This window comes from Pongo abelii, chromosome 9 (genome assembly GCF_028885655.2).
Source record: "Pongo abelii isolate AG06213 chromosome 9, NHGRI_mPonAbe1-v2.0_pri, whole genome shotgun sequence".
In the NCBI taxonomy this organism is placed as follows: Eukaryota; Metazoa; Chordata; class Mammalia; order Primates; family Hominidae; genus Pongo; species Pongo abelii.
In genome coordinates, this window is record NC_071994.2 from 129,301,025 (window position 1) to 129,323,734 (window position 22,710).

A 22,710-nucleotide genomic window follows, 5' to 3' on the forward strand; every position below is an offset into this window, starting at 1 on the left:
AGGTTGCAGTGAGCCAAGATCGCACCACTACACTCCAGCCTGGGCAACAGACTGAGACTCTGTCTAAAAAAAAAAAAAGGGCAAAAATTAAAATAGTTTAACAAAAGGGTCCCTTTAAACCTAAGGGAAAAAGACCACAAACAACACCAAAGGCACTATTATTTTGTTCACAAATAGAAGTGACTTGGTGGGCTGCAAAACATTTACTATGATCTTAAAAGCTCTAAAAGGCATATGACCAAGTGTGGGTAAATGGAAATCTCTACATTTAGGATGCTCTAAGGATCTGTAGCCAAAACAGACAAAACAGACTCTCTTCACACACTTATGACACAGATGGGCATTACTGGCTAAACTATCAAGTTTTTATTGTACATAGTTGGGCTTCCTGCAACATATGAACTTCTGTATAGTCAAAACCACGTAATAGCAAACTATGTTAAAACAAAATTCTACAACATAATGCTAGTACTAAATAGGATAACTTCTTAGGATAAATTATAAGTAGATTTTAACATTATTGGACAAACTAACTGGGTCAAACCACAAATAGTTTAATAAATCTTCTTAAAACCATCAGGTCAATCTATCCTGCCTCTTGCCAACACATTTTAAGTCTTAAATTTGGTAAATATCTAAAGAAAATCAATACACTTTTTAAACAATCTGCCACAATGCTAATTTAACCTACACATACACGTGAGGTTAATCCAGCTTGCATGTGAGTTGTTCCCTGTCAATATTAGGCAATATCAATTTGCTGTTTTATTTTTTTTGAGATGGAGTTTTGCTCTTGCTGCCCAGGCTGGAGTGCAATGGCGTGATCTCGGCTCACCACAACTTCCGCCTCCCAGGTTCAAGCGATTCTCCTGCGTCGGCCTCCCGAGTAGCTGGAATTACAGGCATGAGCCACCATGCCCAGCTAATTTTGTATTTTTAGTAAAAACGGTGTTTCTCCATGTTGGTCAGACTGGTCTCGAACTCCCGACCTTAGGTGATCCACCTGCCTTGGCCTCCCAAAGTGCTGGGATTACAGGCGTGAGCCACCGAGCCTGGCCAATTTGCTGATTTATTTACATAAATTCATCTTCATATGCAATTATAAAATTAGGATTTTAAAATATTGTACAAGTGCTTATATCAGAGCTGCCCAAGAAAGACTCAACTGTTTTTAGTCGATAGTACTCATTTTTCTGCCTCAGCACAGCAGAGTTATGCCACATTCCCAGTGGTAACTGTGGGTCACCTGTAAGTGATAAGAAGGTGGGACACATGCAGTATGAAAAATCTTGCCAAATAATTCTGATAATCTAATCCACCCCAGCCTCTTGCTTCCACAAAGCAGACAAGAATTGGTTTGTGCAGAAACATATTTTTTATGCATCCTATTAAACAACTGTTTTACGAGATTATTCAAAGAATAATAACAGCTACCAATTATTAGGTTTGTAACTACTAATTATTAAGTTTATGGTTCAAAGATTTTATTTTATTTATTTACTTTTTTATTTTTTTTTTTGAGATGGGAGTCTCGCTCTGCAATGGCACAATCTCGGTTCACTGCAACCTCCACCTCCCCAGTTCAAGTGATTCTCCTGCCTCAGCCTCCAAAGTAGCTGGGATTACAGGCACACGCTGCCATGCCCGGCTTCTTTTTTTGTATTTTAGTAGAGACCAGGTTTCACCGTGTTGCGAAGGCTGGTCTCGAACTCCTGAGCTCGGGCAATCCACCTGCCTCGGCCTCCCAAAGTGCTAGGATTACAGGCGTGAGCCACCTCGCCTGGCCGATTTTACATATATTATTGAGGCAGGAGAATAGGGTCTGGAGGCAGGGAACCTAAGGCTGTTTCACACTGACTTCCTAGAACTAAATTGAAAGGAAAACCCTAACTTTCGACACCTAAGTAACAAAAGGACTAGAGGCTACTCGCTTTGACCTTTTCTGCATGGCAGGTGGGAAACTGGCTGTCCACAACAAATCAGACTGATTGTGGGCTGAGTCTTCGTTTGCACAGAAGTATAACTTTGCAAAAAGCAACCAATCAGATGTTTGCACAAAAGTGTTACCTTTGTAACTTCACTTGGGCCTCTGGTTGGCTCCTTCCTGCAACCAATCAGACCGATTGCGGGCTACCACTTAACTGACATGAGATGAGCATGAAGTGGCCAACGGGAAACTTCTAGTGGGTATTGGTACCCAAGAAGATTCTGTATCCGGGCCCTTGAGCCGCTGCTTGGCCCACTCCCACACTGTGGAGTGTACTTTCATTTTCAATAAATCCCTACTTTCGTTCTTTTGTTGCTTCATTCTTTCTTAGCTTTGCTGGGCGTTTTGTCCAATCCTTTGTTCAAAATGTCAAGAACCTGGACAACTTGCAGTCATGACCCTCTACCAGTGACATTGTTACCAATCCTCAAACTTAAGGATAGGTATTATTTCCATTTTACAAATGAGGAAACAAAGAACACTCAGATAGCCTCCCCAAGGGACCACAGCAAACAAAGACAGGGTGAGGTTTGCACCCAGGGCAACCCCAGGCCTAAGCCTTCCCGCTCCGTACACAGCTTCCTAAGCAAAAGAAAGGCCTTGAGTACACAGTTGCACTTACATCCACTCACTTCAATGTGAATCGATGGCCATGTCTCATTCTGGAAGATTCTCTAACCTACCAGGTTTTAGTTCTTTTTCTCTATTCTAATCTGCAGATGGATTTCAAGAGGTATGAAATTCACTGAAAAAAAAAGGTCACTGTGGTTATGCATTGCTGATAAATAAATTATGGTGATAATTTGATCCAGTGAAGTCTGGAGCATCAACCAAAGACAGGTCCCAAAATTTCAGTGCCCAATTGCATTTGCATTTTTGGATCACAGAGATGACAACTGAAAGTCACATGACATTATAGAATGCTGTACAAACAAAGTTTGAAACAGGTAAAAAGAAACATGGGAGATTTATCTTCTGGTTCATGGCAGCACTGGTGTGCCAAACTTGAAAAGCACGACATAGGAGACGACCTTACACAAAGTAGGAATACACATACTGCACAGATCCCATGTTAATATGGTTCATCAACAAAAAGTAATTAATACATAACAAAAAGTTTTCATTGAATGGGTTTTCTTCATACTTTGGTATTATATATTGGGGTGTACTTTTAAAGTGGCTGCCCTGCAAAATAATGGATTGTTAAAAATAAATTCACTGTTAACGGACTATGGTAAGATCTAGCAATGACACTGCTGGACATATATCCAAAAAAAAGAAATCAGTATAATATATCAAAGGGATATATGCATCCCCACATTTATTGCAGCACTATTCACAATTGCCAAAATATGGAATTAACCTAAGTGTCCACCAACGGGTGAATGGATAAAGAAAATGTAGTATATACACAAAATGGAATACTATTCAGCCATAAAAAGAATGAAATCTTGTCATTTGCAAAAACATGGATGGCACCAGAGGACACTATGATAAGTGAAATAAGCCAGGCACAGAAAGACAAATTTCACATGTTCTCATTCATACGTGGGAGCTAAAAACTTTTTAAAATTGAACTCAGGGGGACAGAGAATAGAATGATGGTTATCAGAGGCTCAGAAGGGCAGCAGGGAGGTGGGGTAAAGTGGGGATGGCTAATGGGTACAAAAATAATTAGATAGAATGAATAAAATCTAGTATTCAATAGTACAACAGGGTGACTATAGTTAACAATAATTTATTGTATATTTTTAAATAACTAAAAGAGTGGAATTGAAATGTTCCTAACATAAAGAAAACCTAATTACCCTGATTTGATCACTACACACTGTACGCCTTCATCAAAACATTACATGTACTACATAAACACATACAACTATTATGTACCTATAATAATTTAAAATATATATATATATATATATTTTTTTTTTTTTTTTGAGATGGAGTCTTGCTCCGTTGCCCAGGCTGGGGTGCAGTGGCGCAATCTCGGCTCATGGCAACCTCTGCCTCCAGGGTACAAGCTATTCTCCTGCCTCAGCCTCCCAAGTAGCTGGGATTAGAGGCACACGCCACCATGTCCAGCTAATTTTTTTGTATTTTTAGTAGAGACAGGGTTTCACCATGTTGGCCAGGATGATCTCGATTTCTTGACCTCGTGATCCGACCACCTCGGCCTCCCAAAGTGCTGGGATTACAGGCGTGAGCCACCGCGCCTGGCCAATAATTTAAAATGTTTAAAGCCCTTAAATTTGTGGGAAAATTGTTAAAGAAAAAATAATGGCAATCATGCTGAATATGAAAAGAATCAAAAAACAAAGGAAGTATAAAATAAACAAAAATAGTTCTCAATCATCAAACTCAACAATAGCAATCTAAATGTTTTTAAAATATTATTTTAAATTTTTGAATTGTGTTGATTTTGGAGCCAGTATTTACTTTGCAAATTTGTTTTAGTTTTATAAGATGTTTCCATTTAGTTTATTTTATACATAATTATATGAGATTAAAAATAAGAATTATTTAATCAACATTAGGATTTTATAATAATTTTTCCTTTTCAAAAAAGTCACACATTTGGCTGGGCACAGTGGCTCACCTCTGTAATCCCAGCACTTTGGGAGGCCCAGGTGGGCAGATCACCTGAGGTGGGGAGTTTGAGACCAGCCTGACCAACATAGAGAAACCCCATCTCTACTAAAAATACAAAATTAGCCGGGCGTGGTGGCACATGCCTATAATCCCAGCTACTTGGGAGGCTGAGGCAGGATAATTGCTTAAACGTGGCAGGCAGAGGATGCGGTGAGCCGGGATCATGCCACGGCACTCCAGCCTGGGCAACAAGAGCGAAACTCCACCTCAAAAAAAAAAAAAAAAAAAAAAAAGTCACACATTCGAGGTTAAGTGCTACCCCCTTTTTAGCAAAATACAGAATATTATCATCTCAATTAAGACATATTCACTTAAATGGCATTATAACTAGCCAAACATATAGCTGTTGCCTTGATCACACATCTTCACAAATCTGGACTAAGAATGGTGTTGGGATGGTAGGATAAGAATTGTAGTTTCAAATACAAGATTCCCATTCCCTAGAATCAAAAAAGTTGTAAGAATCTTATAAATACTACCCTAGCCATGAAGACCATTACCCTAATAAAATTCTATAAATGCAATGCAATAAACTTATCCTCTATTTTAGGGGACCCACAGAGTATCGTAAAGTCCAGGCATTTCCAGAGCTGTGGTACAATGTTTTCTCCTGCATACATGTTCAATATTGCTACAAAAATTACTGTGCTGCTCTGAAAACCTGTAGACCAGTGACAAAAATTCAGTAATTAGGCCAATCTGTGGGGTCAAAGAAAAGAATGAAATTCTCAAGACTTATCTAAATAATATTTTTAAAAAATATTTAAGACAAGCATCTACTTTCTGAAGCATTGTTACTGTCATTGCTGAAAACAGAAAGGCAAGAGCCAGCTGAAAAAGGGCAACGGTGGCCCCCCTTGTCATTTTCCGATTCTACAACACCTTCTGGCTCCAGTTTTTTGGATCTCCCTCCATTACTAAATCCCAATCTTCAACGGCCACTTGAGGTCAACTTCTACTGTACTTATCCTGGCCAGCTAGAAACAAAATGGGAGTGTCTGGGTGGGGCTGACAGTGTGCACACTGGTCTATCTCCAGGCAAATCTCCGCTCTGGTGACCCCACTTCTACTCTATTTGTTTTTGTGAGGCACCTTGAGGATGGTACTTTATTGGTGGTTTTAATACTACCAATCACAGTTAAGGGTTTATCTGCTCCAAACATATGTAAGCCCAAAAGAAAAGTAGGAAACCTGAAAGAACAGATGTAACAATCATGCTCAGTATTTAAGTATACATCTAAAAATTCTAGGAAGTACTGAGATTTCCCATCGATGACAACACTCATACTTTTGGGGGAAAACTATTACCAGAAAAGTTAGCAGAGAATTCCAACAATAGCTATCCCCTTGCTTCATACCTAGCCTAGTAAAGCTAGGTATGAAGTACATCTCTTATAAAAATCAGTGTTATTTACCTGGTATTAAACTGAAGAATGTTTACATTGAGCTTCAGGAGATGGAGGGGGAAACGGAGAGTAACAAAATTGAAAATTTAAAGCAAGAAAATCAAGATGGTGTTCAGTTGCTTGAAGATATGGGAATTTACCCAAACTTTCACCATTACATATTACAGCACTACCCTAACTGCTCTCTTTCCCAGGAGCCATGTCCTCACCAACCCAAGCACATACAATCAATTCTAGTTATTCCCACGGCAAGAGCTCCTTAAAGTTTAATCCTACTCATTTTATTTTGATTTGACAGTCTCTCAGTAAGCTGTACCACAATAACATCACATTTTGTCAATAAAAGCACTCCATCTCAAACAGAACAACAACAGGAACAGCAACAGCAACTGCTCACATGCAGTAAGTACCGAGCAAGTGCCAATCACTAGCCCAAGCTATCGTGTCCTCATTTTGCCTGTAAAGACTAAATGGGATGATCCCATAGCCCCATGGACCATCATATAGAGATGGGGAAATCAAGGCACAGAGGGCTCACATCACTAGAATATGGTGGAGCCTGGCTTTGACCCCAGGCTGACTCCAGGACCTACCCTAGTCTAAACTGCTATAATACACTGCCCAAAAATGCCTAGGTTAAAGCTCCCATCTATGTAACACAAATTCATTCTAAATTCAATCATTTCATTAATCTACAAATTCCACATGCTACATTTATATAAAATAAGGATGTGGATGTCTTTCAATCCCATATCTACTTCCAGAGAGTAGTACATGAATGACATAAACGATAAAAATCAAGAAATGGTCTTCAGCCGTCGTGGTGGCTCCTGCCTGTAATCCCAGCACTTTGGGAGGCTGAGGCCGGTGGATCACTTGAGGTCAGAAGTTCAAGACCAGCCTGGCCAACATGGAGAAACCTCGTCTTTACTAAAAATACAAAAATTAGCCAGGCATGGTGGCACACACCTGTAGTCCCAGCTACTCTAATTGGGAGGCTGAGGCATGAGAATCGCTTGAGCCCTGGGAGGTGGAGTTTGCAGTGAGCCAACATTGCACCACTGCACTCCAGCCTGTGCAACAGAGTGAGACTCTGTCTCAAAAAAAAAAAAAAGAAAAGAAATGGTCTTCTTCAGTTGGACTCAACAGTGTAGACTAATGATTTACAGTGTTGCCAAGAACATCTGGCACATTCCCATCACACATTGTATTAATCTGTTGGTAATGGGAATGAGATAAGGAACAATCGAGCAAAGAGGTCAGCAGCAACATTCAATGCCCCAGATATGCTATTACAATCATCCAAATCATTTTTTATAGTTAGAAGGCAAAGCGTCAAAAATCCCTTAAGTTAAAGCCAAAGACATCCAAATAATTCAATTTCATTAGAGAATGAAGAGGAAAATTTCCTACAGGTTAAAAAATTCTACTATATAAAGAATATATAGCATCAAAGAAAACCATGTTAAGAAAGATACTAAGATATGAAGCAGGTTCTCTAAAATTTCAACAATTTAGTTATTTTTTTTTTTTTCTTTTCTGAGATGGAGTTTCACTCTTGTTGCCCAGGCTGGAATGCAATGCGGCAATCTCAGCTCACTGCCACCTATGCCTCCCAGGTTCAAGCGATTCTCCTGCCTCAGCCTCCCGAGTAGCTGGGATTACAGGCATGCACCACCACGCCTGGCTAATTTTGTATTTTTAGTAGAGACGGAGTTTCTCCATGTTGGTCAGGCTGGTCTCGAACTCCCAATCTCAGGTGATCTGCCCACCTCGGCCTTCCAAAATGCTGGGATTACAGGTGTAAGCCAACAGGCGTGAGCCACCGCGCCCAGCCCAATTTAATTCTTTAAAAGCCAAGTTAACCTGCAGACCTGAAAAATTATTATTTTTAAGCCATTTAATTATAACCTAAAAAACAGCATACAAATTAATGCATATTGCTCACTATAGATAAAAATACTACAGACAGTTTATACTGGGCAATTAGAGATCTGAACAAGTAGTCTTTCTTGTTCAATTTTTCTCTTTTCAAATTAAAAAAAGAAAAACTTACAGACAAGCATCATCAATCATTAAGAGGGCCTGGTTCTGATATTATATGAGCTCTGTCAACCTTAATCAAATTGCTTGACAGATCGTAGATAAGTAATGACTTGCTTAGGTTAAGCAAGGCCAGAGTTTTCCTTCTGTAGTATATACATCTCCAGAGTGAAAATAAACAGCCTCACACCTCTTACTGGGAGCTGCACTCCACTGCTATTACAACTCAGTCTTCATTTCAACAGAGGAGGAACATCTATTTTTCTTTCCTTCCTTCTCAATATGGTCATCAAAAGTCATCAAAGCCATTTTTAAACTATCTCATTAAACAGTTCACAATTAATCTACACCAAAATAACACCAATTAGCTATCATTAAATGCCAAAACATTTGCTTTGGCCTGCATTATACAGTGATATAAAACAAAATAGAAATAGTTAACAACTGACAAAAGCAATACTAAAGGAATCACTTCAAACTGCAAAGCTTGAATTCATGTTGTAACACATCCAAGAAATTGAAAAATTTTGTTTCAATATAATCAGTCGCATTTTGGGTGCGGGGGCACCATGGAACAACAGTTAAAATAAGAGAAAGAGCATCCCAATTCAGATTTTGTATTCATTCTATAACCAAGACACAAATAACGAACTAAAACATCCTCCTTGTTAACTTCTTCACATATGATTGGAAAGGGCTTTCATACTTCATATTCAGCCAGGATATACTGTTAAAGAATTTCTAAGCATCCAAGTATTCTGCCTGCTCTAAAGAAAAGTGTTAAAAAGCAAGGATCCCAGTGGCTAGGGGAAAAGAAAATGAAATGACTTCTTTAGAAGAACTTTAGAAGAATGAGTTTAAAAATATAAGATACCAGGGAGTCAATTTTACCTTAGGCAAAATGCGCTTCAATGTTTTCCATTAGGTCAATAGTATCTAGAATGCAGAGCTTGTGGTTTAGAAATGTCAAAGATCAAAAAAGCAAAAAAGCAAAAAAAAGCACCCTTAGAATTTAGCTATTTTAATCTATTCCTAAACACATGCAACTGTGCAATTATAACCTAAAATAAACCTAAAAAGAAAGACTAAAGTTCCAAATAACGCTTTTCTCCAACATGCGAAAGAGGTATTTTAAAGAACACCTAACTTTGAACTAGATTAAAACTTTTATATGATATCAATGCTCGATCATTTAGTCTTCACGATTTCCATTCTAACAAAGATTTTACAATCTCATACATTTCCTGTAAGTAGCAAAAAAAAAAACACACACACACACACACAAACAAAAAAAGTCTGTAAAATACTCCAAAATACAAAGGGCTCTATAAAAGTTATTTAAGAAATGATCATTATCAGAAACAGGAAAGGAGAAAATTATTCTGTATACAGAATAAAAAGAACCACAAAACAAGATTTGTAATTGCCGAAATACAAACTCCTCAGCAGGGGACCAAGGACCGGGTGTGCCGTGGCTCCTCCTAAGCCTGTCTGTGCACGCAACGCACAGCCTGGGTCAGGACTTTTCTTTCTCAATCCCCTGGAGGCTCCATTCTTATAGTCTGCAGGGCACACAAACAGACAAGAGCCCGGCTCTGCAAAAAGCAATACTTCACTCCTTTGACACCATATTAGTTATTGTGAAATTGCCCAAGTACACGTGCAGCATACATTCACTCTAGGTGAATCGGAAACAAAAGACACTAGGATTTCTCAGTGAATGAGAAAGAACCTTTATAAGCGAATGGGGACTTTGCCTACTCAATGTAAATTTTTTTTTTTCCAGAAAACTCACATTTCAACATGAAGGAAAAAAAATCCTTAATTGCACAAATGAAAAACTCAAAAATCAGTTTCTCATTCTTGGTTGTTAAAGGCCTGTAGCACTTGAGATGTGGTGGCTGCTGCTTTGACTCCAGGGCCAGCTGACACCTCTAATCACAATGAATTCAGTGTCCCGTATACATGTACAGCTAAGGAAACGTGAATCCAACCAAGCGTTATAGTTTCTGCTTTATAAGGGTAATCACTTCCTTATCTTTTCCCTAACAATCTACCTATCTGGGAAGAGACACCCTAAAATAACAAGTAAAACACGGACAGTGTTTTCTTTAAGATAATTTTGGATATTACTTTCAAGGGAGGTGGAATGCATTAGCCTGGATTTACCAAGGTTCACGTTTAGAAATCCACTTTGGGAGTTAGCTACAAGACTCCTATTAACATTATTAAGATGCATGCAGTCCAAACCCTGAGCTAACGTTTATCTGATACCACAAAATACTGATATGAAATCTCTGCACAAGCTGTATTGTATAATTAAAACCCCCACTGCGACTGCTGTCATAATAACAAATGTGAAATTATCGTAAGACCTAATCGTTATAACAATAGCTTTTTTTTTTTCTTTTCTTTTTTTTCTTCCAGACAGAGTCTCGCTCTTGTTGCTCAGGCTGGAGTGCAATGGTGCAATCTTGGCTCCCTGCAACCTCTGCCTCCCGAGTTCAAGCGATTCTCCTGCCTCAGCCTCCCAAGTAACTGGGATTACAGGCACCCACCACTACGCCCAGCTAATTTTTTGTATTTTTAGTAGAGACAAGGTTTCACAATGTTGGCCAGGCTGGTCTCGAACTCCTGACCTCTGGTGATCCACCCACCTCAGCCTCCCAAAGTTCTGGGATTACAGGCATGAACCACCGCACCTGGCTAACAATAGCTCTTTTAAAATGCATCCTCAAACACAAAAGAAATAACAAATAACATCAATTGTGTTTGCTAGCCTAATAGGAGACCACAGTTAACAGTCAATCTCATAATGACTCAAAATTGGCTTTAGTTAGCCATGGGATTAAAACAAAACAAAAAAAACTTTAGCTCTAAATGTATTACGAAAATTATACAAAAGGCCTATATACAGTCAAAACATGATTACTGCAATTTCTTTTAAGAGAGAAACCCAACCAAAATATAAAATAATTTAAAACATGGTGACTAGAGCTTGGAATTGGGAACTCAGGGTAGAAATCTGATCTATTTATTTTTATTGTAACCTTAAAAAGGACTCATACTATAAAAAAGAAAGTATGCCTAATTTTCAATAAATAGAAATCAAACTACTGATTTAGAGATCAGAACAATTCTAATCAAATTATAATATGACTTGAAAATATGTTAAGTAGAGGTATACACACTCGACACTTGGTATCCACAGTTCCTCATCCACGGATTCAACCAACTACAGACCAAAAATATTTGGAAAATAAAAATAATAAATAATACAGGCCAGGCATGGTGGCTCACGCCTGTAATCCCAGCACTTTGGGAGGACAAGGTGGGTGGATCACTTGAGGTCAGGAGTTCAAGACCAGCCTGGCCAACATGGCGAAACCCCGTCCCTACTAAAACTACAAAAACTAGCCGGGCATGGTGGCAGGTGCCTGTAATCCCAGCTACTTGGGAGGCTGAGGCAGGAGAATTGCTTGAACCCAGGAGGTGGAGGTTGCAGTGAGCCGAGATCACACCACTGCACTCCATCCTGGGCAACAGAGCAAGACTCCGTCTCAAAAAAAAAAAAAAAAAAAAAAAACCAATTTAAAATATACAGTATAACAGCTATTTACATAGCATTTACATTGTGTTAGGTATTATAAGTAATCTCGAGGTGATTTAAACAGGAAGATGTGCATAAGTTATATGCAAATACAGGCAATTTTAGCATCTAAGAATTTGGATAGCCACAGGCAATAGGGGGTGTCATGTCCTGGCATGGATCCCCCATGGGTATTGAGGGACGATTGTATTTACAATTAGGTTTAAAATATACTTTCACCCACCAGAACCAACTCAGCAGAACCTCACTATAATTCCTATTACTGTAGAAGAAAACCTGCCATTTCCTTTTGGATGAACATCCAAGATTTAATGGAAGAAACAATAAAATGACCCCATTTAAAAAGGCGATCACACAGTAAGATGCACCCAGGAGGTAAATCATGGGTACAACATAGCAGTTAAGACTCCAGTGTGGCTCTACTCAGGAGTTTAATCATCTGTTAACAACTATAAAAATACCTCCTCCAGATTTAGTAGTCCCAAGGTTTACTGCAACTACTCCTCGGATGCTAGGACACCAAACCGAAATCCTCATAATGAGTTGTCATTAAATCATGGTAACATCAAGAAATCTGATTGCACAATAAGAGTGCATAGGATGAAATGGGAAGGAGGAAACGCTAAATCAAATCAAACCGCTCTGATTGGTAATCTGATATTATTTGACTGGTGTTTTTACACAGAGGGATAAATGGCACCTTTCCGGCAAAACTGTACTGTCACATACATAATCACATTCAGACATTCAGCCACATGATCATTTTATGAGCCAGTATCAGATGTTTTCAATACATTGCAAGCTATGTAATATCAAGCCAAACTGTGAGGTTTAACCCCGTTTTATAAACGAGGATTCCCCATACCCACTCTCATACTCTCATAGTCACCAACAGGAGAGGGACAGTTAGAATGACGGAAACAGAGGTTAGTGATGAACCCTATGTCCATTCCAGCTGAAACCACGCTCACTCCCTAATTCTTACTGCCTGTTATTCACCGTGTTGTTGTTTTGTTATACCCACACCCTAAGGCCAAAATCATGAAAAGAAGCCAAATTAAATGGGCAGGAAAAATGTCTTATCCCCAGCTTGCAATGCTATTTTTCTTTTTATTGGAGTAAGAGACTGCCAAGTTCTGATGTCACTACAATAATTTCATGGCGTGATAAAAGCAGTATTTTATCCATTAAACATTCGTTCCCCTTGCCAATTTTACCTCTAACCAGGCAGTGTGTGCAATTACTCACTGAACAGACACCAAACTATAGTAAAATAAAGAATTCTAATTACTTTTATTCTGATACTGTAAAAAGCCAGTAACTATCAGAAATTTCCCTGGCAAGAGACACAATCCAGAATTTTTTTTTTTAGTACCTATATACCCAGGAGAACCCCTGCAAAATACAGAAAGACAAAACATGACATCGGCTCTCTGGGCACTGAATAATGTTGCACAGAACAACTATATACATTTTAAATATATAAAATTGTTAAAATATTCAAAATATTTGACAAGGATTCCAGTCATAGCGTGATAATGCACGTCCCAGCATCTTCAACATGTAACTCTTTTTTTCTTTATCTAAAGCTTTCGTTCGTCTTCATTACTTGAAGCTGTGGTATCACTCCCTGAACTTGACAGTCATTGATGTCACTGAATTTTTAAGAGCAAAATCGTGTGTTGAAATCATTCATGGATCTAGAGAAGACGGTTCAGCATCTTTCTACTCGGTGTGTTCCACCCAGCTCATCAGTATTATCTGGAAACTTGTTAGAAAGGGAGAATATTGGGCCCCACCCCAGACCTGCTGAATCAGAATATGCAGTTGAACACACTCCCTCACCCAGAAATTCAAATGCATATTAATGCCATCCAGGATATCTGAGTGTTTAGTACTTGTTCAGCAGAGTGCAAAGAAAGGGGTAGGTGGGCCAGTGGTATATAGGGGAAAATCACATTGTCCTTAAGGAATAAGGGGGACACCGAAATGTATGCAATTATGATACCGTATCGGTGCCAGGAGAGACGCGTTTCCAGCCTGCGAGAAAGCATGGTATATTCATGGAAGGCAAAGTAGCTGGGATGGCAGAAGCTTCCAGTAGGCATATAACACTGTATATCCAATTAAAGACCTGGGCTTCAATAAGTGAGCAATTCAGGGACTTTAAACGATTTTAATGAAAGCAGTCACATGATCACATATTTACATTTCAGAAAGATCATTACTCAGGCAAAATGTAAGAAAAATCAATGATCTGGAAGGGGGCAAACCAAGACTGAAGACAAGGGGATGAGTTAGTAGCAGTTTAAGCAGGAGTTGCAAAGGCATTTTTTTCATCTCACGTGCTGAATCTCCTCTGTCCCTCTCCCAAAGTTTGAGAAGGAGGATGGAGGGGAAAGGTAATGGTAACAGAGAAGAGATAAAGAAGGCCCACTTCTAAGCTACAGGGAGGATGGAATTGGTATTGATGGGCATACATAAATATAAAACAGTAAAGACTCAATATACTTTTCTGTTTTATAAAATGGAGAAAATATTATTTTGGTGATTCAGGATCCCACAGTTCCTTCCATCATTTTAAATATCAATGATTAACATAAAGTACTATATTTACAGATACAAGATGTATACATGATTAAATATCTATGGATCCCAAAAAATATCTTGAACATGGTTTTGATACTTGGAGACATCACTGATATCGGCCTTTCTCCTCCTATACGAGTTATTTATCTCTCTTGTAACTCAAGTTCAGAAAAGTCGCAGTGGAGGAGGGACAGGAGGGACATTTATTAATGTTTACACATAATTTGTTGTAGGAATGAATAAATAACTGGGCCAACAAATGGCTTCAGATGTGTACCTATATAAAAAGGTAGTATATGCTATACTTTTAAGTATTATCATTTCGGATACCAATACACTTAGAATATTGAAAAAGTCCCTATTTAAGTAAGGAAGAAAGAATATTTGACATTCACTTGTTAGTGATAAACTAAGGATTACATTTCAAGTGAAAAGAGCCAGCAAGTCGAGGCAATCTCCAACTTTAAACTGGAGCTGGTTTAAAAAATGTATTTATCCAATGGCTGTTTGGAACTTTGAACATATTTCCTACCTCCAAGATCATGTACGTGGTGGGTATGTAGCCTAGGCACACCATAAAAGCCTATTTCATGGAACCTCAGTCCTACAAACACCCTAGAGGTTATTTGGTTCAATGTCGCACCCAAGGAAGAGATTCTTCCCACAGTACCCTTTGCAAATGCCACTACAACACTCTCAGGAATCAGGAGTCCATGCCCCCTCCAAACAGCACTGCTTCACATGAGGCAGCTCTATTTGTTGGATAGTTCTTCTTTCTTCTGAAACATAATCTGCATCTTTGAGTATGACTATAGATCAAAACATGAATCATGTATCACTATTTCAATGCTCCCAACCCCCAATGAAATCCTGACCAAGGATGGTCTGATTTAGGAAGAAAAGGGGACAATTTGCCCCTCTCCAGTCCAGAGGAACCTATCCCTGCATATGGCTGTATGTGAAGAATGACCTTGTGTCAAGAGCTATGAACAGTCAGATTTAATAAAATTATAAATGTTGAAAAATACAATGTCTCCTGAGAGAAAAATGGCTAGTGTTCAAGCAGAACACCCAGAAAATCCTTAATCAACATTTCCAATAACAGAAATACAAGCTATTAACTGCAGCCAAAGTCCCTTCCAAAATTTAAAACAAACAAACAAAAACCCTTCTGATTTCATCTACTGAATCATCTTGTCTGTCTGTGAAATAAATTTTACTTAGCATATTAGAGAATTTCAACAATACAAACAGAAATTCTGAATGTACAGGCATAGCCTGACCACAATTGTTAATAGGTTAGTGGCCAAAACTCTTCTTCCTGATATAAGTGCTTGGTCCTGTTCTTCAAAATCTTCCTGCAGTATAACATCCTAGCTCCACTTTCTTCCTTTTATGGTGGACTTTTTTTTTTTCTTCAGAAAAGCGTTGTACTGTTTCATTTTAAACTCAAAGAATATTATACTAATGCTGGACTGGTGGTTACTTCTGTACAACGCTAAGTGTTGATTATGGCATTTAGTCCTAAGCATGAAGGATATAAGCTACCTTAGATAGTCCTTTTCCCCTATTTTGAGGCTCCCTCCTAAAAACACATGCATAAAAATGAATATAATTTTCAAAATATTTGGTTTATGGAATTGTAACTGAAGGTAATTATACCTTCAAGTAGTGAATAAACCCAGTTCTGTGAATAAAAATGATGCCATGGTTGTTTTCCTAAGATAGCCATTGGGATCTGATTTTCTAGTAATGTAGGAAGAAGTGCTATTTTCTTTTTTCCCCCAAAGACTGTGTATCCAATGTGCCAATAAAATGAATTATTATGAATTTCAAACCGCACAAAAGACTCTACAACAATTTACAAAGCATGAATTAGTACTGTATACATAAATAAATGTTATTCAATAACATGAATAAATCTCACAGGCTTATGTCTATTTTAATGCTCATTATTGAGCAGTGCAAGAACTCCAACATAAGACTACATACTGTAGGAGTCCATGTTCATACGGTTCACGAACAGGCAAAACTCATCTATTCTAACTTGTCAGAATAGCTGCTGCCTGCTAGCAAGACGGAGGGCTGCCTGGGATGGGCACCAGGGAGCCTTCTAAGGCCAAGGAAATGTTCTATATCTCAGTCTGGGTACTGGTTACCACAGACATGTGCATATGTAACAATTCATCTAGCTGTTCACTTAGTGTACATTAGCTGTACACTTGTGATATTACTATGTTACACCTCAACTGGAAAAAAATTACACACGATGTCCAAGTGCCTTCTAAGTTTCAGCTGCAAATTTAAGAAAGCTGTATTGTTCCACGTGTCTGCACTATTACCAGCTTCTGAGAAATACATGTACACTTACATATACAGGAGGAGTTAATAAAAATAACAGCAGCTATAACATTTACAGACGCTTCACTATACGCCAAGTGCTTGACTTTCATTATCTCATTTAATCCCATAACAGTGCTAAGACATAATTTCTGTTATTATACCCATTTTACAGATAAAGACCCCCAAGGTTTAAGTCAAGATCATTGCCCGGGCTCACATAAAAAACAAGAGGTGAGCTGGTCTAGAACAAGAATAGCTGAAAAGCAAGCTCTATGTCAGCGTCCAAATTCTCTGTTTGTATTAGGGTAATATAAAAATAAAATTGGCCTCACAGTTCCAAGTAACAAAACATAAACAAAATATGTAACCTAAGTTCAGTAATATAACCCATATATTTTTGCTCGAGTAAGATTAAAGGCACATCAGTGGCTCTTAAGCATTGGAGTCCCTACTCACACTCCAACAGATATACAGCAGAAAAAATGTTCTTTGGGCTTGTTTTTTATTCTCTCTGGCCATCAAAATACACCGCACAGCAAAGCGACTACACAGCTGTGAATGCGGACAGGCACAAACTGCAGTGTTTACTCCAATTCATTCAAGGGTCCTTTCAATCTGGCCATAGTAGTAGGAGAAATGCCCAGGATTAAGGTGGAAAAAAGCTAAACATATCTTCAAAAAGGCTTCTTTATTTTCTGAACACACTGTATTGTGAGGAGAACTTGGTAGAGGGGGGCTACATGGGAGTAGGACGGAAAAGACTGTGCACTATTTACAACACGACTTTACTTGGAAACAAAATACATCAAATGAACCATCAAATATGCTACTGCTTTCTGCATTAGCTGAAAACTAGGAGCACTGGAATTCACATTCTTGGTAGATGAAAACCAATTAACTACACCATCCACCATTCAGAACTGGTCTTCCTTGAAAAGTACACAAGAAACAAACTGGGCTAATATTCTGAAAAAAAGTTTGTGCCCAAACATTATTTGAGGCAGGGGAAAAGGGACTTGGGAAGGAAGACACACTAATGTTTCTCAAAAATTTTGCTCCAAAGATTTTACAGAACGTTTTTGGCAGATAGATTTTCATTTACTTGGCGCTGCTAGCAAGTCTGCAAAGTAATGCCTCAGAAACACTAGAAATTATAGAATTCTTAAAAAGACAACAGAAAAGACATAATCTAAATTAGAACTCTATAATAATAATAATGTAACAGAAACAATCAAATTCTATCAAGAGTAAACTAAAATATGCCTATTAAAACAAGTATTTCATCACTGCAAAACAATTTGTTTCACATGAAGTCTGATTTTGCTCTCAGTTTGAAAGTTATTAAAACGATACATCAGCATTTACAGGCAAGACCAAACAGTAAGATAATTTTACATATTTATCAAAAGATCATTCAAAGAAAACTTACCAAGTCCGCAACGTGTATATGCTTGTGCTTCAGAGGGAAAGCAGAGACGCCACTTTCTGTACTTACACTGGAGTTCACTTCAGTGCTAAAAACACATCACTGTAGTCCTGCTTGTAATAAAGTCCGGACTAGCAATCTGCCTTTGGGTTGGGCTTTTCTCTTACAAGATAAGCTGTTAAGTCATGCCTTGATTTTAGATCTGCCAACATATGGAGTCTTCTAATGTAGCCTTCCCTCCACCCCCTCAACCCCCACTGCCCGCATCCCCCCAATCCCCGCTCTGCTCCACTCCCTCTGCACACACACACATACACACATACAAAAAAGGCACTGCAGGGCAGAAATTCCTCAGGTGCTCGCTAATGGAATTCCCAGGGTCTTGGAGCCGCTTCGGGGATCAAGAGATCTCATAGCCCCCGCTGGGGTAAGGAGCAGTGAGTCTGTTCCATTTAATCAAATACAGAATGAATTTTCAGCTCTATTCACTAGCTTGTCTCCAGGGCTCTCAAAAGGCACCAGGCAGCTAGAATCACACACATGTGGCTCTTTTAGGCAAGTATAATTAGCTTGATTTTAAAAAGCCACATTAATAATATCACCTCAGGACCATTATTCAGGAGACAGATGACAATGATACTGTATGTTTTAAGCCTGACAATGGGGGAAAGAGCACAAACAATGAGGGAAAACTTGAAGGATTAAAAAAAAAAAACCAACAAACCAGTTTTTCATTTAATTGTAATCCAATATTTTTCAAGTGACATTAAGAATATTCCATACACCATCCCTTATTTTTAACAAAAAAGAATCAAGTAAAGCCCTTCCCTGTGCTGTTGAAAGTGAGTTAGTGCCAAATACACAACAAAAACTTATTACATGGAATGTTTACATACAATATAAAAATTTAAGTAAAAATAAAACATTCTCGAATTCAAGTTCACGAAATTTCTTGAAAAAATTCACCATTAAAAAAATACTGTAAAAAAGCAAGTCCTTCAAAGCAACATATTTGGCAACCATACTCCAAATTCTGTTTCTAATCTAATTAGTTTGTATTAAGTTCATTTACTTAAAGGGGGGCTACCAAGTACGCAGCTCATCTACAGCTCCACTGTATTGTCTTACCCATACTTCTACATCATGCCATAGCTGATCACAAGGCGCTGGCTCATATCATTACACGTTAAAGCAACACATTTTTCAATTCATTATTTATTTTCTAACCCTTCCCTGATTTTTACTACGATAATATTTAATTCCCGAAATCACTTCCCTAGCATTTAACTTAGAAACAATCACCAATTTTTAGTCTAAACGTTCGCAAAAAAAAAAAAATTCTACAGAAGGAAAACTTTACTTCAACTTACATTTTGACAAAACCATACATGAAATTATCTACAAAGTCATGAAGGCAGACGGGCAAAGTGAGAAAAGAAGAAGAAAGCCCAAGAAATAGTCAACACATTTTTACGTGCCCTCTTTAGAGCAAAGCCCTAGGACATTAGTTCCTATTCCTACCTACTGCCTTCATCTGTATATACCCTGACGATCTGGAGGAGAAAGTCCTATCTTAAAGCGAACTTAATTCTTTTCCTGCAAAGTCAAACCACCTGCAAAGAAAGCGAGGCGTAAGGTAGATTTAGAAGCCAAGCTACACAAGCTAGATCAGTATCCAAGTCCTAAGGGTTCTTTGTACTTGAAGGCTTGAGAGTCAGAGCTGTTTAAGTACTTTGCACAGAAGAGGAGGTTGATGAGAACCATGGCAATCAATCAAAGCATCCCAAGTGAGTTATTACACAAACAACAGCACAGTACCTCTAGTAACTGATTCTCCTGGTTGACTAAACTATTCAAACAAAGACAGATTTCCCAAACACTGGGAAGTTTTTGCATGAAAGTTAAACAATATACATTTGTGTGTTTCTTAATAGAAATATAAATGTTTCTGTTCTACACACTGCCAAACACACACCCAGGGCACGTCTTTACAAAATGAAACAGGTTTTCTCCATCCTTCTCATATAACTTCAAGTACGAGGCAGTTCATTTCAACACGTGCATAACAGAGACTGCAGTATTTGGCGCTTCTCGGGTTCCGAAGAATGCCTTCTAGTTAAGCACTAATTTAAAATTTCCAGAAAATTTTTTGAAGGTTTTCTTTCATCTTATCTTAAAAGTTGAACTATCCCCAAATTTTCAGCTAAAAATAGACTGAGGGTGGGGGAGAACTATAAAATGTCATAGAATGTTTAGAATTATGCTGACAATAAACTCATTTCATTTTCTAACACCCTCCCCACCTTCCTCTCCTTGGAGACACTGTCCACTAGGTATGCCAAGTGTCAGTTGGGAATGTGAGGGTTATGTTATCAGCGCCGAAAGGAATCAGAATTCACTCACTTGGCCTCTTTCATCTTTACTAGCATAGGGAAAATAAATCTCATGTGAGCTTTTAGTCCAACCTCCTGTTTTTCAAGGTGTCTGGTTTGGGACACAAAGGCTGACTTTCTGTTGATGAGGTTCTCTAAATTCTGTATTCCCACTGGAAAGCAGTCTGCCCTTAAAGCACCTGCCACCCTCTGTCGTCCTGATGAGGAAGGGCAGGCATTCTGGAAACAGCTCCTTTTGGAGAGCCTTCCACCTGATTTGGTGGGGTTAGGGAGAACAATGAAGGGAAGGGCAAGAGAGTCTATCTATCCCCCTCAGTGATTTATTGCTGAAATTCCTAGATGTGGAGAGAAAGCAACAAAGGTCTGGAAGCTGCCGACTGAAATAAATAGCGAGCTGTAATGTATTTAGCAAATGATAATGCAATCCACAGAAAGCTTTACAGAGGAGAAGGAAAAATACACTCCCTGGGGCTGGGAAGTCACTGAGTCTTGTGAAGGCAGAGAGATACATTGTGCAGGAAATTTCTCTTGTTTCTCCCTACACATAAATCACTGTCTCTCGCGGGCGCTCCGCAGGGATGGAGATTGAGAGAGGCCAGGGACCCGGCTCCCTTGGGAAAACGCGCGGGCGCCCTAGCTCCCCGCTCTGCGGCATCTCACCTGCCCCCGAGGACCATCGTCAAGAAGAGGTTTCGTCGTGTCACTGACACCTCACCCCGCCTCCTCCCGCGAGGTGCCTCCGAGCCCCCGAGGACGCGGAACGCCGGGGCTCCCCGCCGGGCAGGCATCAGCATCCAGACCCCGCACGCAGCCCTGGACCCCCACGCCCTCCGGGGAACGCCGGCCTGCCCGTCCCCGGGACCTCCTGTCCCCTAAGCCAAGGCCCCCCAAGCCCAGTGCCCGCGCGCCACCCCTCCATCGAACCCTGCGGCGGGACCCCGGCCTCCGCACCTCTCCGCGGGGCTGGCTGAGCCTCCAGACCTCCTGCACTGCAGCCGGCTCGGAAAGCCACCCCCAGGTCATCCCCCCGCGCGCGCGCGCGGCGGCGGCTACGGTGGCGGCAGCTGCGATCTGAACGGGCCCCTCCATGCACCGCGCAGGGCAGAGGAGGGAGCGGCGCCTCGCACGCCGGGGCGGGGGCGCTGGGCAGGGCGGGCGGGCGTGGGGTCCCGGGTCTCCTCGCACCTAGCCGCGCGAGCCGGGCTCCCGGGCTCAGGGGAGGGGAGCTGGGGGGCGGAGTCACCGGGGCGCGCCCCCGCGGCTGCGCTCCTCCCCGCCGGGGAGCGCGGGCACGTAACTCGGCGGGTGCTGGGCCGGCCCGGAGCACGCGAGCAGCGGGAGGAGGGACCGGGAAAAGACAGACGGAGGCGGGCCGCAGAGGCCACCGCGCCCCGCCGGCCCGCGCCCGGCCGGAGGGTGCGCGCGCAGCCTGCCAGATCAGCGGCGGGGGCACGGGCCGTACCAAGTGATGGAGGGGGGCACGCTCTGGGCAGGACCCTCTCCTCGTCATTGACCTGCCTACTCTGCCAGAGAGTTACCCCAAGAGAGCATAGAAGAGGCTCTTCTTGGGTGTAGGACAGGTGAGGATGAGTTGCCTTAGCAAGTCACGGAGATTCCCATCATGCCTGCACTCACGCTCCCCTCACCTTTCATTCCCTTGGAGAGGCGGCTCTTCTGGCAGGTCTCCAAATGGTCGACTCTGTCCCCGAGGCCCCGCCCTAGCCTTGCTCCGGCCCCGCCCCTCTCCCCGCCCCGCCCCTCGCCTCTCTACCTAAGTTCTCTGAGCCGCCAACGGGTGCATCCTTTCTCCCGGTTCTTGCCTGGTCTCTCTTAGGGTTCCAGCGGCCCACCGCTTATACCTCCTTCGCCTTTCCACCACTTTCCATGTTTAGTTCCTTAGGCAGCTTCATCTGATTCCCCCACCACCACCCACCCTCCCTGTCTGCACATACACGCAAGCAGGTAGCAAAACTCAGGGGCTAGGAGAGGCGTGGTGTGGCCTGGTGGCCTTTGGCCCCAGAGTCTTTCCAACTCGTCCGTTGGACCTGCCCCAAGTTATCTGAGCTCAATGAACTTCAGTTGTTCAAACAGAAAAAGGAAAAATAAATTTCTATTCAAAAGGTTGCTGTGAAGCATAAATACGATACTTTGTGAAAAGCATCTGCCACTCAGTGGGCATTCAAGGACTGTAACTTCTTTATAAATTGTTATTATTAGCAGTTAGCTCTTTTTTTCCCATCATCGTTACTTACTATTAGTTTAAC

At 40.6% G+C, this 22,710-nt stretch overlaps 1 protein-coding gene across 8 annotated transcripts in view; it reads right to left on the reverse strand.

Annotated features, from left to right (window-relative positions):
- CDON (cell adhesion associated, oncogene regulated) overlaps positions 1-21,682 on the reverse strand; it is a 101,909-nt gene extending 80,227 nt beyond the window's left edge. For 4 of the 8 annotated variants that reach the window (XM_024255006.3, XM_054525397.2, XM_054525401.2 and 1 more), the window contains exon 1: positions 21,398-21,679. The gene's annotated coding sequence lies outside the window, so the exon portion shown is untranslated. Of the gene's footprint in view, positions 1-18,056; positions 18,289-21,106; positions 21,305-21,397 lie in introns of those variants that run through there. The other 4 variants (XM_024255004.3, XM_054525399.2, XM_054525396.2 and 1 more) reach the window with 4 other exon arrangements.
- Positions 21,683-22,710: the final 1,028 nt, after the last annotated feature.